Here is a 16,536-nt window from a genome sequence, read left to right as displayed (position 1 = left end):
AATTTAGGTGAACTCAATCTCACATAGTGTCACTTTAATTAAAATCAATTAGACATTGGCCCCTAGGGACATTCGAGCTCAATAGGACGAAGATCACCGAAAGTTGCACCAATTTCGCTCTGTGGCTTAGTTGATGTCTAGGCAAGCTTTGTCCCTATAAGGGAGACAGTTCATCTGTTCGAGGCAAGTGGGTTTTAAGCGGGACCTTTGCGAACGCATCGTGACCCCTCCACTTACCTGGGAGCTTACCTGGTCAACTCGGTTCATTAGACCGGATTGGAGGCTTAGGTGCCCTCTTCAAACCAGTTGGAGCTGTCTAGTGATTTTAGGACAAAGACTAGGATTGATATGCTTTTCTCTTTTATTGCATGCTTGATTGATCGAGTACTAGTGTATGCACGGTAGTCATTCTAGAGTACGAAACCTATTACCTTTTGACCCTGAAATAGAACGAACCCTTAGGAACATTCGAGCTAAGATCAAAATATTAGGATCATCCCCACCTCTTAAGATGGCTGAAGAACAACCCAAACTCCTGAGGGAGTACTTTACTCCCACTATTTACACTTCCCCATCTTGCATTCGATTACCTGAGGTAGCAGCTGTACAATATGAAATAAAGTCTAGTGTGATCCAAATGCTCCCATCTTTTTATGGGCTCACCAACGAAGACCCATACAAACATTTAGATGAATTTCTTGAGATTTGCACCACTGTCAAGATTCAGAACTTCACTGATGATGCCCTGAAACTTAGGTTATTCTCCTTCTCCCTTAAAGATAGAGCCAAACAATGGCTGAATTCTTTAGAAGCTAACTCGATTCGTTCTTGGGATCAAATGCAACAAGAATTCCTTAAAAAATACTTTCCCATAGGAAGAACGAACCAATTTAGACGTGCCATTACAAGCTTCTCCCAAACTGAGGGAGAAGAATTTTATGAAACTTGGAAGAGATTTAGGGACCTAATCTGTAAATGCCCTCATCATCAAATACCTAAGTGCAATTAGTGCAATGTTTTTATGACGGATTGACAGAACGAAACCGTCAGATGATCGATGCTGCATGCGGGGGCACTTTTATGCTTCAAAATGAGCATGAAGCATGGCAATTATTTGAAAATCTTAATGAAAACTCTCTCCACCATGCTTCATGTTCTCGTCAAGCACCCCTGAGTTCTCAAAGAAAAGGGACCATTTGTGAAATAAGTCATTCTATGGACCTATCTAGCAAGGTAGATGCATTGTCCCATAAGATTGACCAACTGATGATAGGTGGGCATTACATGAACTCTTCCCAAGCACAAGTGTGTATATTTGTTCTAGCCCATCCCACCCTATTCATGAGTGCCCTTCAGCGCCCCAATTCCCCGAACTCGTGCAAGAACACATCAATGCTGCTCAAACACAGCCTAGACCAGGAAATGACCCATTTTCCAATACATATAACCCGGGATGGCGAAATCATCCAAACTTTTCTTGGAAGCAGCAAGCTTCGAACACAGCCCAACCCTATTCCCAAAATTTTTAAAATCCTCAGAATTTTCAAACCCCACAAAATATTCATCCCTACCGTCCCTCGATTCAATTTCAACACACTCCTCCTCCACCCCAAAGAAACACAGCCTTTAAGGAGAAAGTGTTGAACGCCCTTCAAGGTTTGGAAACCATTACACAATTGGTGCACTCTCACACGCAATCAATCGCCAAGCTAGAATCCCAGATGGGGCAACTAGCTAATGCACTGAACAAGCGAGAGGAAGGAAAGCTTCCAAGCCAACCACTAAGTAATCCTAGGGGACAATACATGGCTCAAGAAAATCAATTAAATGCAATTCATCATGAACAAGCCAATGCTTTGACTACCCTAAGGAGTGGACGTATAATAGACAATAAGATTGGGGAGGACAACAATAAGGAAGGTGAAGAAGAGGATAGAAATGTGTCAAATGAAAATCTAAAACCTCCTTCTTCTTCTTCGGCTAGTCCATCTTCTGCCAAAACTCACATCCCAAAGGCCCCATTTCCTGAAGCTCTTACTTCACCCTCTCCATTTGGCAAAAAGGGAACTTCATTAGAAGAGATGATAGAGGTCTTCAAACAAGTTAAAATCAACCTTCCACTCCTTGATGCCATCAGACAAGTTCCCTCCTATGCCAAATTTCTCAAAGACCTTTGTACACAAAAGCGAAAATCTAGGACACATGTGCCTAAAAAGGTCTTCCTAACTGAGCAAGTGAGTTCTATTCTCCAACACAACACCCCTCCAAAATTCAAAGATCCTGGTGCTCCCACGATCTCCTGTGTCTTAGGAAATAATTTCATTGATCGAGCACTCTTAGATCTAGGGGCAAGTGTCAACCTTTTACCTTATTCAGTTTATGAGAAACTTGGTTTAGGTGAGTTAAAACCAACCTCGGTATCCCTTCAATTGGCTGATCGATCTGTAAAAACACCACGTGGGATAATTGAAGATGTTCTTGTCAAGGTAGACAAATTCTATTTTCCAGTAGATTTCATTGTCCTTGATATGGAACATGAGCCCAATCCTAATAAACAAATCTCCGTGATCCTTGGGCGGCCCTTTTTAGCAACAGCCAATGCATGCATCAATTGTAGAACAGGGGTAATAAACATATCATTTGGGAACATTAAGGTAAAATTAAATGTGTTCAATGCGGCCGACCAACCCGCGAGGGAAGTTGAGTATTTTATGATAGACAAAATAGATGACCTCATAAAAGGAGATGCAAAAACTATCTCACTGTGTCTGGCTGAAGACAATAAACTTAGCGCTTGTTGGGAGGCAACCCAATTCTCTTAGATTTCTTTAACATTGAGGACAATGTTAGGTTTAGGTTTGGGGGTATTTTTAAGTATTTTTTCATTTTTTGTTTTGTTTGCATCTCTTGCATTCGTTTTCACTTCATAATGTGAGGTTTATCAAAAGAAATAAAAAAATAAAAAAATAAAAATATTTTTTAAAAAAAAATGTGTTCATTTTCATTTTTTATAAAATAATAATAATAAAAAAAATTAAAAAAAAAGTTTTTGTTTTTTTTTTTAAAAAAAATCTCATTTCTATACATTAATGCGAGAATGCTAAACACACAAGGTATATAAAATCTAAAAAGCCCAATGACTAGTCGGAAGTAATACAAATTTAAGTTCTTTTCATTAAGTCTCTCTTAGGGAGTTGTAAGCTAATTAATACTTCGAAATTTTACTACACACTGGCCGACACTTCTAAGGTCTAGGCTCGACATTATATTGATAGTATAGTAGCAACCTTGGACCCTGATGAATCATACTTATCTAATCCAAAAAAAAAAAAAAAAATCATCAATAATAATGGATTTAGTCAGGAACATTGAAAAGGGCTACCTATTGTCAAAGGTCAAGTGGGCTTGTGATGAAAACTCCGATCATAAGTCTGTAGGGGAGTCTTGATGCCCGACACCTTATGCCAACTGGTGTGAGAGTTGTCGACTGATTGCTCGTTACACGGAGAAATCACCACAAGAGTAAAAGTGCACAATATATATATAAAAAGGAAAAAAAAAACTCTGTATTGACCTTGAAAAAGACAATAGTGTGAAAGCCGTCGTTGTAAAAATTCGAGTAAACTGGAATATTACAGATAAAGCCCGTGAGGTACTAAAGTAAATATCCACAACTCTCGAAATCCTGCAGATAAAATGATTTTGAATCAGTGAACAGGTCCTTTCGACCAATCCTTGGAAACTACTAGTATTTGCAATATTTTGTTGATCCGAACCCTTAGCTTGTGTACGGTCCAGATTTCACCGAGCACTCCAGTATAATTAAGTCTTACAACTCCCTAACGAAAACTTAATGACTTCAACTTGAATTGCATCTTGACCTAAGATTTGGGCTGACTTAGTAAATAAAACCATGTGTGCTTTGAAATTCTTATCATTTATGTATTTTAAATTAGATTAAAAAAAAAAAAGAAGAAGAAGAAGAAGAAGAGAGTTTTCGAAATTCTTAGCTAATATGCATTTGGAATTTGATTTTTACCTCATAGATCAATTGATTTTTTTTTAAAAGAAAAGAAAAGAAAAGAAAAGAAATTAATAATAATAATAATGATAAATAGAAGTTTGTGGGTATCTTCACTGAAAATTCTCACGAGACTACAACTCGTCCACTAGGGTAACCTAGGGATTTAAAGCCTTGTTACATATGGTAAATGTAACCGCGATGCCTGCGAAGTTAAAATTCTTCTTTTCTAGTTTTATTTTGCTTGAGGACTAGCAAAACATAGGTTTGGGGGTGTGATAAGTGCTTAATAATCTATAATTTAGTTATCTTTCCATAGCACTTATCAATATTTTTAAACTGATAAATATATATTTTACGATAAAATTAAATAAACATTGAAATGAATTTAAAATATGGTAAGAGGTAAATAATTCTTTTCTCAAAACAGACTCTAAACTTGTCTCTCTCCTAGTTATAATCTTTCATGAAAACATATAAGGAGGAGATTGTGTTGACCCGATTTGGTAACCTGATGGAGTTGTAATCAAGCTAAGGTTATAATTAAATAGGTTTTGGTCCTGATTCGATCGAAAGTTATAATTAATTATGTATGGGGCAAAGGTTTGATTAACCCTTTTTATTAGGTCACGGTCCGATTTTTAGTCTTGTCTGGTCGAGTTCGATCTGAAGCAGCTCAGCAAGAATTAAATTTAAATAACATTGGGCTCGAGAACAATTTCAAGCAAATCAACGATCATGACCCACCTCAAATCCAAAGCCAATTCCCAACCAATTCCTTACCTGCCTTCATATAAAATTTATAATTTTAAAACAATAATAATAATAATAATAATAATTGAATATCCATGATTCACTGTTCATATGAACAGTGTCCCGTGAAAACACTGTTCATATGAACAGTGTTACAAAAAAAAATAAAACTAATCCCACTGTTCATCTTCTTCCTCCCTCCTTGCATCAGGGCCGTCCACCTTCCTCCCGTCGATCCCACGAGCAGATCCGCCGCCCGTGCCAGCCGCATCAACCGCATGCCATCCGCCCGTGATGCAGCCCGTTCCACCTCCCAGCAGCCGAGATCCAGCTCCTCCGCCATCAGCCTCCCGTCGTTCCTGCAGCCAGCGAATCAGGCGTTCGTCCGAAGCGTCTTCAACGCGTTCATGGCACGATTCAAGGCTGCAGCGAATCTCCGGCCATCCTTCCATTTCGAACACAACCGAGGCGTCCCAGATTTCAGCTCCCAATCGCGACCAGCATCCTGTTTTTCGCCATCACCGTCCGCATCTTCTCCGGATTCAAAATCCCCAAATCACGGATTGACGCCCTTCACCCGAGATCCAGCCATTCTCCCAGCATCACGCCCTCGCGTGCAACAGGAATCAAGCCTCCGCGAGATCGAAGACCTCAGACCACGCCCTGAATCCATCGCTGGGTCTTCAGCAGTCTATAAGAAGAGCTCGGTTGGGAAGAACGAGGGAGAGCACGGTTCCAAGAAAAAAACAGAGCTTGCTCTGTTTTGAAGAGAAAAAAAAAGAAAACCAAAAAAAAAAAAGAGAAGAGAATAAAAAAATAAAGAGGGTTTGAGGCGGATGGCAAAGGAGTTCTTCAGCCAACCAATGGAGATGACAAGCACCATGAGCAGCTGAGCCTCGGTTTAGGGGTTTGATGAAGCCATAGAGGAGTATTCGTTTCATTTTTATTGATTTGAGTTTGTATTGTAAGATGGTTGCATGATGAAGAATTTATCAATTGATCTTATGATTTATCCAATTTATGTGAATCATTTATCTTGCATAAAATATTTTACATAGATTGATCTATTTCATCGAATCCAACACCTGTGGTTTGGAGGAGATATTCATGTGACATCGATTTCATGTTTAATGACTTAATGATCAGATGCATCATGCTAGGTTAGACAGGTCATGCAGAGTAGATGGTTTGTGCTAGACTTAGATGATTCATGCTGAAAATTAGTTATAATTTTTTTTTATGATTACTTTGGCTTGTAGTCGGAAGCAATCAAGTCTTAAATACAACTCAATCATTGAAAGCGTCACGAATATAAATCTATCGGTGGACTCTAGCCCTAAACATCTCTCTCCATAGATAATTCATACTATTACATCCATATTGATTTTTAGTTTTTATCATTCACTCTAGCTTATACCCTTTGAAGTAATTATTTAATTAGGAAAAGTAACTTGTCTCCAATCCCTGTGGACCGACACCCGTAATCACTATCCTACAGGATACGTGCTATTGCGTGGTTTATTTTTGAAATTGAAAAGAACCGATCAGTCCGCCAGCACATCAATACTCCGTCCGTCACCGATCAGCCACCTCGAATGCGCCAGGGTCATAGGCACGTGCCTCTCAATCTCTCGCCACATAAAGGATCTCCTCCGCCGGGCTATCCCCTGGCCCTCAAGGCCCACTCGGCCGTACCTGGCTCCAGTAACCATGCGGCTCCAAGACAAACTGTGCCGCCCTCCGTGCCAAGAGGGCCTCACGTCGCACCAGGGGTGACTGCACCCCCAGCCCACCCTCCCGCAGTGGTAGACACACCCTCTCCAAGGCCACCAAATGTATCCCATGCCCCCCCAGGAGCCCCAAAGAAAGCTCCGCATGAGTCGCTCAATCCCCACCAGCACAGTCTTCGGCACTACTGTATGAGCTGTCACGCCCCGAACCCGTGGCCCGGGGCGCGAGCAGACGCCGCGCACCTGCAGGGCGAACCCCGCAGGCACGCAAGGCAGATGAATCAGATTCCACATCAATAGCTAAACAAAGATAAATTCCAATTTTCAATTCAAATGTCCATATATACATAAGTCAAAAGAAAAAGTCAATATCTACTAGCTAACTACATCATGATCACTCCACCCCGTAATCCCCATAGTCACATATCATCACCTGTAAAAAATGTAAATAGTAGGAATGAGCTAACAGCTCAGTAGGCAACATCATGCAATAAAGTCATCATATAACATGTCATAATGCATATAAAAGCAGCTAAACTCATAAATCCAAAAATCCACACAATAATCTGTAAACCCGATCCGAGACTCAAAATATCTCAACCGCATGACTACGGCCACATCACCCAGTGGCATGGTTACACCGAAGTGCCAATACAACTCTCCGAAGAGCCGCTCTACTGAGCCAACGCACCACTGTGCCGCACCCCCTGGTGCCAAACTCACGCTCCACTGAGCCGCTCCGAAGAGCAAAACGCACCCCTGTGCCGCCACTATTCTATCACCGGTGGTCGCGGTGTCGGAACTAGTTCCTCAGTACAAGTCGACAGGGCCAACGTTTCCACCCCATTGGCGGGAATCCTAGACAATAGTCACGCGGTCTCCAAAATCACATCCACAATTTCCAACAATCAAACTTAATATAAACATAAGTTTTCAAAACCAATATCTACATAATAGATTTTCAGATGATCGATTTCCAGTCAAAAACATGCTTCTAAATAATAATGATGCCAAGAATATAAAATATATCAATATGCTGGAAATAATCATACACATATGCATAATACATGTAAATCATACTTTGAGTAAGGTTACCTACCTGGGATCGCTTAAAAATCCCTGCCACAGATATCACGAACCCCTGTTTAAAACATAAACATTAATTATTTAATTAACTAAGAAACATAATTTTTAAACTATTTCCAATTTCTTAAACTCCTAAGTTCATAGATCCAAGAATGGGCCCCTAAGATCAAACATAGACCCTAAAATCAGAACCCTTTAAACCCAAGTCAATTGTGGCCCAACACAGATTAGGCCCAATTGAACCAAACCAGATAACAGGTTCAGATCAGATTTCGGGCCCAACCCAAACCAGCCCACAGATCCAATCAGGCCCAACTCAGCCCACAAACAGGTCCCTAGCCCAACCCAAACCAGGTCTGATCAGACCAGATGAGACTCAAGTCAGACTAACCTAAATTTCTGACTCAGATCCAAACCATAACCCAAACCCATTCACTCAAATCCAGATCAAACCAAATACAAGAATTAGGTGGAACCGGTTCATAATCTAAACCGGTTCATGGTCTGATCCCCACTTGAGGCACGGATCTCAAAGCCAGGAAAAACCCAGGCCGAATGAAGAAGAAGAAGAAGAAAGAGAAGAAGAAGAAGGAAGAGAAGAAGAAGAAGAAGAAGAAGAGGGAAAGGAAGAAAAAGGGGGGGTGGCGGCCGGTGGTTCCGGTCGGCCCTCGGCGGTCGACCGTGGCCCTCGGCGGCGGCGCTCGGCCAGCCGCCGTCGGCCATCCCCCTTCACAAGCGGCGCCGGACGGGAAGAAGAAGAGAAGAAGAAGGAGAAGAAGAAAGGGAGGAAATAGAAGGAGGAAAGAGAGGGACCGGGGCTGGGAAGCCCGGCCCCCGTTCGCCCACCTCCGGCCGAACCCGTTTCGGCCGGATTGACCCCGGCCGGCCACCGTCGGCCGGCCGAATCCCACAAAAGAAACTTCCCCGAAACAGGGGAAGTGAAAACCAGTTAACAACCCTCATTCCTTCCCCTTTAAATCTATAAAAATAGTAAATTAGTGATCTTCCTCACCTCCGGTCGTCGACGTGTGGCTTCCCGACGGTGATGGCGGCTCCGGCGGTGATGGGGTTCCGGCGATCCTTTCACAAAGAGGGAAAACGAAGAGGAAGGGATGGGCTCTCAGAGAAAAGAGAAAGGGAGAGAGAGAGAGAGAGAGGGGGAGAGGGAGAGGGAAAGAGGGAAGAGGGGGGGGCTTGCGGGGGATTCGCTGGCCGTTCGGCCGGCGTGGTCATCGTGGGGAGACCACGATGACTCAACTGAAGTCGGCACTCCTTGCCGACTTCAGTTTGTTGGGCCCTAGGATGGGCCCAATTCGGGTCTTCACATGAGCTATCAGATAAATAGGCATGGAACATAGAACTGACCTGATCAATGTCAATCTCCCCATCATGAAAAGTGAAGATGCCCTCCATCCCTGTAATCTGCTCCGCACCCTCTCCAGTAGGGTAGAGCACTCTGCCACCCGTAATCTCCTCCCTGTGATGGGAACCCCAAGATACACCAGAGCCCCTGTCTGCTCCTGTATCCCCAGTGTCGCCCTGATCTCCCGGCGCACCCTCCCCACAGTGCTAGGGCTGAAGAAGATGGCGGACTTGTGTAGATTGACTCTCTGCCCAGACATCACACAATACTCTGTTAGCACGCCCTGGAGGGCTCTGGCGTCCGACACCCTCGCCCTAGCAAGTAGAAGGCAGTCATCTGCAAATAGTAAGTGAGAGATAGGTTGGGAACCCGGGGATGGACAGTAGGGTACCAGCTCCCGATTCCCACAAGCAGCATGCAAAGCTCGGGAGAGCACATCAGAGCAAATAATAAATAAAAACGGGGACAGAGGACATCCCTGACGTAGCCCCATGGTGGCACGAAAGAAGGGCGATGGTGTGCCGTTGACCAAAATGGAGAAGCTAGGCCCATGCACACATCCTAGAATCCAATCAATCCAAACCTGATGGAACCCAAAACTCTCTAGTGCCCGCCGTAGGAAGTCCCACCGGATCCGGTCATAGGCACGCTCCATATCTAATTTCACTGCCATCAAGCATTGCCTCCTCGAGGCTCGCTGCAGATCCCCCATCATCTCCTGGGCCAGCAGAATGTTGTCTGAGATGCTCCTCCCTCCCACAAAGGCTCCCTGCTCCTGACTAATGATACGTGGCATAAGGTAGCTCATCCTCCCCACCATGATCCTCGCCACCACCTTATACAAGGTGGTGCATAAACTAATGGGTCTGTAATGACTCGGTTCCGAAGCATCGGGACGCTTCGGTATCAAAGTGATGAAGGTGACCTTCCAATCATCTACCATGCCAGCTCGGCTGAAGTAAAGCTGTACCGCCTCCACCACTGCCCTCCGAATAATGCACCAATATCTACGGAAGAAGAATGGAGGGAAACCATCCGGTCTAGGGGCCTTATCCTCTGCAAGACCCCAAACTGCCTCCTGCACCTCCAACTCCGTCACTGGCTGAATCAATGCTGTATTCTCTGACTCCTCCACTCTGAACTCCGACCGTGGGAGAAGTCCAGTCTCAAGTATCCCCCCATCCTCAGTCCATCTCGACCTGAAGAACTCAAATAAACCCTGCCTAACAGCCGAGTCCTCCTCCACACGGTGGCCCACCCCAACCCTCAAGGAGCGGATCATATTCTTCTGCCTTCTGATGACTGTCGATCGGTGAAAAAAGCTAGTGTTCCGGTCACCATCCTTAACCCACTGAATTCTGGACTTCTGTCTCCAAAAAATCTCCTGCTGACGCAACAAGGAATGATGAGAGGCTAATGATCGCCGCAGGTCCGCCAGATCGGCCTCCGTAAGCACCTCACCTCGATCCTCCCGCCCCTGGGCGTCCGATATCGCTGCAGTCATTACTCCAGTAGTAAAAGCCAAAATACGTAAAACAGAAATCTTTTGACCAATTGATTGGCTCATTAAATGCAAACCATATCTTTCGCCTAAAACTCTACGATGGCAGATTCTTAGCTTGGCAACTTGGGCGTACTTGCACTAGCATAGCTTGGTTAGTTCCGAATGAAACAAAAATCTTACCTTGAATTTCTTTTCTTTGAATAAAAAACGGTGACTAAGATCACCACCATTTCATGAAGGAGATGAAATGATAACAAAAGAAGGTAGGCAAGCTACCAGATCAAGAAAAGAGAGAGAGAAAAATAACTGGCCCATGTCTGGCCACAATTATCTGAATTTTTATTTTACCTTTCGTCATTTACCAGACACTCCTCGTTACAGCAATTTCGCATCCTAATGAAATGATGGTGGATGCGACACCATACATCTGTAAAGATCAAGTTCTGCTGTTTACGAAAAAAAACTAAATTAGGTTAATATAATCCACTGAGGGCTACAGTACTTTCCCGTATGTGCAGTCTAAAATCCCATGGCACTGGCCAAATTCCCACGCCCCTACTTAGATGACTCTTATGCTGATGTCTCTATAAAGTGAGGAGGCTGTGACGGAGTTGTTCCGACCCACTCCTATGGCGTTGGCAGCTGGTGGCCATTTTCTATCTCCTCTTTCTTGTGGTCACCGCCATGGTACATGGCGGGTGGACCTTGGAGCTTGGGAACGGCACCAAATTACTCCGTCGGGGCAGTTTTCCGGCTGGTTTTGTCTTTGGCGCCGCCTCAGCAGCTTATCAGGTGATTCAGGTTGTCCATCTTTGAGGCTTAGGAAACTAGAAACTAAAGGTCATACTTTTTGTTACAGTACGAAGGTGGCGCCAGGGAAGGTGGCAAGGGGGCTAGCATATGGGACACCTTCGCATACGAGCACCCAGGTCTCTCTCTCCCACACACGCACACGCATGTACGCACGCATGCACTACTTGAGCGAAACATACGCATGTTTAGCCGTAATATAGTCACAAGCATCGCATCTGGGAACAATTTGGCCCCATAAAAAAGGTTTGCAACGAAAAAAAATAATTAAATTCACTGAAGATTTGGAAAGAGTTTAATAATTAAAAATAAAAATAAAGAATAAAGTCTAATATTTTGAAATGTAATAATAATTCTAGAGCGACGATGATAGTGGATAATAAAAAAAGCAAAGCTTTCACAACATTATGTATATTATCATTAGTTCATAAGTCACAAAGATTTTTTGAAATATTCATGAATAATTTATAGATAAGTTGTAAATTCCGCGGACCAGTTGTGAATAGTTAATTAGTAGTTTTTGATTGATTAATTTATGGACAACAATTTAGATAATCATTCAACCAAGTAAAAATTCAAGAATAATTTGAGATTGTTTTCGATAAATAGAAGAATATTACTACCATGCTCTCAAGAGCATGTTGATACTAGGGTTTAGGAGTGGATATATTAATTAGCATAGCTAAAAATAGTTTTTATCCTACAACTGGACAAGTGAGGATTGTCTGTGCTTCAGATGATCTAATTAACTATCTATATTGCATTTGCATCAGTGGCTCATGTGATACATATGTTGCATCAAATAAGGTATTTTGTGTTGGCTAGCCGGGGTCTTATTGTTTTCATAGGATCCAGTTATCTGGTAGATTTTTATTACTTGCGCAATAGGTTGTTAGTTTAAATGGTTATAGCCTCTCATATGGCCTCTTTTTGCTTTTTTTTTTCTTTGTTGGAAATAGCTTTTTAGGCCTTTGGGGTCTACCTTCCATCCTAAATTTGGGAAATAAACTTGGGTTTAAAAAATAGCCCATTTTCTGAATATTATGCAAGAAAAGAGATGATCTTACATATTTCTCTTGTATAGATAAGATAGCTGATGGAAGCAATGATGATGTGGCTATAGACTCCTACCATTGATATAAGGTATCTAGCCATTGTTAGATATTCCACCGTTTTTTTTTCTCTAATTTTTGCATTATAGTTATGAACAAATCATTTTTATGTGGTAGCTCCTGATGAAGTTAAGCTGCAGGAAGATGTAAATATCATGAAAGGAATGGGCTTGGATGCTTATAGATTTTCCATCTCTTGGACAAGGATCCTACCGAGTAGGCATCCCTAATCTTTATACATTTCCACTTCTGAGCTATGGATAATTAACTGTCCTATGGTTAGGTGTGGTTAATCAATTACTCTCATAACTGATACTATTGTTTTCTAGTGAGAAATAGATATCTAATTTATCCTCAAATCTACAAAAAAATCACCTAATTACAGATGGAAGACTAAGTGGGGGAGTCAACAAAGAAGGCATCAACTATTACAACAATCTCATCAATGATCTTATATCAAATGGTCGAAACTTATACCATCATATTCTCCCTACTACAGCGAACAAACCATTGTAATTTGCTAATACTGTCTTTCCAAATGTGTAGGTTTGCTACCATGGGTAACCCTTTTCCATTGGGACTCTCCTCAAGCCCTTGAAAAAAGATACGGAGGTTTCCTAAGCCAAGATATTGTGTAAGTAGAAATGTCTACCTTAAATAAATCACAAATTTTAGTTAGGATAACAACTACTAGAATCAAATGAGCATCATCATCTTCAATTATGTGGCATTAAGGATACGATAAGGTCAGTTTTGCACTATATGTATCTCCAAATGACTCAGATTTCTGGGCTGGACGTGGGGTTTTCTTGAGCCCAACCCACGTGAAGGCTGGAGTTGGCTTTTCTTAAGCCCAGCCCATGTGGCTGTTTTTCCTGCAAGCAAGAAAAAGAAAAGAAAGAGGACTCGGTATTATTTTGGTTATTAGACCTTGCTGCAATATCCTACCACAAGCTTCGTTCACTCTGGTATCATTTGTCACTACAAAAAGTCTAACTAGAATATAGTATTTGGATTTCTTGGCCCTCTATAAGTATCCAAAGCAAGAATAAACACATGATAGCATGAGTTCTATCAAGGTCTGTACTATGCAAGCACATCTCAGCTCATTTATCCAAATTAAATTACAGAAACGAATCTGGCTCCTTCTAATTACTCTAGATGCCTCTATTTTTTTAAGAAAAGTTTCTCTTGTCCAATGGTACAGTGAGGACTTCCAAGGCTACGCAGATGTTTGCTTCATGGAGTTTGGCGACCGGGTGAAACATTGGATCACATTCAACGAGCCAGCATCATTTTGTAGTCAAGGGTATTCCACAGGCAGTTTGGCACCAGGCCGATGTTCTCCTTGGGGGAAGGGGAGGTGCAGTGCCGGAGACTCAGGCCGGGAGCCATATATTGCTTGCCATCACCAGCTACTAGCCCATGCCGCTGTTGTAGGGTTATACAGGCAGAAGTATCAGGTAATGCACTGATCCATCCTCACCTGCATTCAGAACATAATATTATTCTGCCATGTGTTGGGTTTATTTTGTATATCCAATGTTCATTAGCTCATTGACGAATTTCAGTTAAAACAGCTCAAAAATAGAAGTAATATGAGCTTGATACTTAAAAAAAAAAAAAAAAGAGATGTGAGCTTGATATATGGCAAGTTCCAGTCTCTGCATGGCTCCTTCATTATCTTCTGAACTATGTAAATCTAATGTAGGAAAAGCAAGGGGGAAGAATAGGTATTACCCTGAATTGCAACTGGTTTGTACCCTACTCCGGATCCAAGTCCAACCATGCTGCAGCACAACGAGCCCTACATTTTGTACTTGGATGGTGAGTCATCAACAAGTTTAACACATAGGTTATTCTCATTAACCTTAACCTGCAAGATTTCTTCCAAAAGAAAAAAGAGGGTTCGGGTTGTATCTTTCGTGCGAAAGAATGCTTGCTCTTTTTTTGTGACATCATCGGTTGGATTGCACCCTATACAGATCTCAAAACACTTCAAACTCTCTTATTCATCAATCTGCACAGCTCTGGAAGCAATGTTTGCATGATCCATCGGTGGATTCGTGAGAACCAATGCGAATCATTCTTTTGCGTAAAAGATGGAACCCCTACCCAAAAATTTAATCCACAAAGCTGCATTTCTCTTGGCTTGTATAGGTTCATGGACCCCTTAACTCGAGGAAATTATCCATTTATCATGAGGGCATTTGTGCGAGATCGTCTGCCCAAATTTACCGAAAAGCAGTCTGAAGAGCTCAAAGGATCTCTTGATTTCATAGGGATTAATTACTACACCACCAGTTATGCATATGATGTTCCACCCTGTAACAACGCGAGTACAAGCTTTATTACAGATGCACGTTTTGAATTAACAGGTAATTACATGGAGTACCTAAATGTCATATTTTAGCTGTTGCTATATGTGATCTTAATTCCATCTTTCGATTAACTTTTCAAATATCTGTGGCATGCAGCCATTCGCAATGGGATCCCAATTGGTCCTAAAGTAAGTGCTTTCTTAATCAAATTTAGAACTATCCTCTGACAATTCCTAACTTGGTTGGCAAAATCAGTCTTTGTATTCTATAACTGATGGAGACTTGAAATGTATCGCAGGCTGCTTCTGACTGGCTTTATATCTACCCACCGGGAATAAGAAAACTGTTGCTCTATATCAAGACAAGATATAATAACCCGGTCATCGACATCACAGAAAATGGTCAAGTGGTTTCTCAGGGCTTTCCTGTGTTCAATGCTGCAGTGAAACATTGTTTCTCTGGTCAGGTGCTGAGCTTGCTTCTCTTGATTTGTAGGTGTCGATGAGTTCAACAATAAGACAGCACCACTTGAGGAAGCCCTGAAGGATGATATCACAATCATCTCTTGTACCTTCGGAGAGCCATCAGGTCAGTAACATGGGTGCATGGAATGTTATGGATGTGAGGTTTTAGTTTTATATCTTGCTTATGATCATATATAATCCATGAGCTATTATCCAAAATATATCTTAATCTTTTGTATATTCAAAGGGACTTCACACAGTTTTATTTCTTATCAACAGTGATGGGGTTGATGTCAGAGGATATTTTGCATGGTCGCTGCTGGATAATTTTGAGTGGGCGTCTGGCTACACCGTCAGGTTCGGGATTAACTTTGTAGATTACAAGGATGGTCTGAAGAGATATCCCAAGAAATCTGCCCTATGGTTTCATAAGTTCCTTGGAAATTAGACTTTTAGTGAATGGGAGGGTCTTGGTATGCTCTGTTTCGGACCGCACCCTGTGGGTTGAGTTGGGACGTTTATGGATAACTGAGGTTGGGGGCTTTGGTTTTGGGCCTGTGCCAAGGGCCTTAGGCTCTGTTCTACTTATCATCTCAAATATATGTCAGGTGAAATGGTGATGACTTTTATCGCTGTTTGCTCAAATGAAAAGGAGGATAAGGAAAATGCTAGTAAATGGGAAGAAACCTAGTCCAAACTTATCACGTATATTTTTCTCAAAGAAAGAAGGTATTTATGTGATTGAAAAAAGTAGCTATGTAGGCATAGACACCATTGGTAGAAAAGGGAAACATGGTTTTAGTGCTACTGTTAAAGTAGCCTCAATAAAATTTGAAGTGTCTAAACATCGAATACCATCATTTTTTTTTTTTGTCACTCTGCATGAAAACTAAAGACAAAAGTTTATTTTTCCATTTTCAACACTCTTCCTCTGTTCTCCGTAGAAATCCATAATCCATAAGGCCTGAACTGGCCGAGTTAGGTCTAGGCCTGAAAACGTCCCGTCAGGCTTGAAAGTTTTGAGCTGGGCCAGACTCAGAATAGGCTCCCACTGGATTTTTTGTTTTTCATCAAATTTTACTTTGAGTGTGGTCTGAGAATTGTTTAGGCTCTAATTTTCAAACCCAAGCCTGACCTGAAGCTCGAAAATATGAGTGCAAGTGTATTTGTTTTTTTTTGCTAGGTTTTCCGGGTTGATCAGAACGGCCCGATCCATTAGCAGTCTTGTTGATCCCACTTTATCCTAAGAGGAGGGTATATGGATACATCCATAATGCTACACATCGGATGGTTTATTCAAGGGCCAACAGAAATGGTGTGATATATCATCCCTGTTTACTATGGTAGGATGAGTGGCTTTGCTGACATGCAT

At 42.0% G+C, this 16,536-nt stretch overlaps 1 non-coding gene and 1 pseudogene across 1 annotated transcript; one reads left to right on the top strand and one right to left on the bottom strand.

Annotated features, from left to right (window-relative positions):
• Positions 1-887: 887 nt before the first annotated feature.
• Positions 888-993, bottom strand: LOC120106152 (small nucleolar RNA R71). Its single transcript, XR_005508377.3, has one exon. It is a non-coding gene; the product is annotated as a small nucleolar RNA R71 (small nucleolar RNA).
• Positions 994-12,519: 11,526 nt separating this feature from the next.
• On the top strand, positions 12,520-15,678 carry LOC103695790 (beta-glucosidase 12-like; annotated as a pseudogene).
• The last annotated feature ends 858 nt before the right edge of the window (positions 15,679-16,536 follow it).

Source organism: Phoenix dactylifera, chromosome 2, assembly GCF_051530095.1.
Source record: "Phoenix dactylifera cultivar Ajwa chromosome 2, Ajwa_hap1_PhDact_Kaust_v1.1, whole genome shotgun sequence".
Lineage (NCBI taxonomy): Eukaryota > Viridiplantae > Streptophyta > Magnoliopsida > Arecales > Arecaceae > Phoenix > Phoenix dactylifera.
The sequence above is the reverse complement of the archived record's forward strand: the minus strand, read 5'-3'. Positions and strand labels throughout refer to the sequence as shown.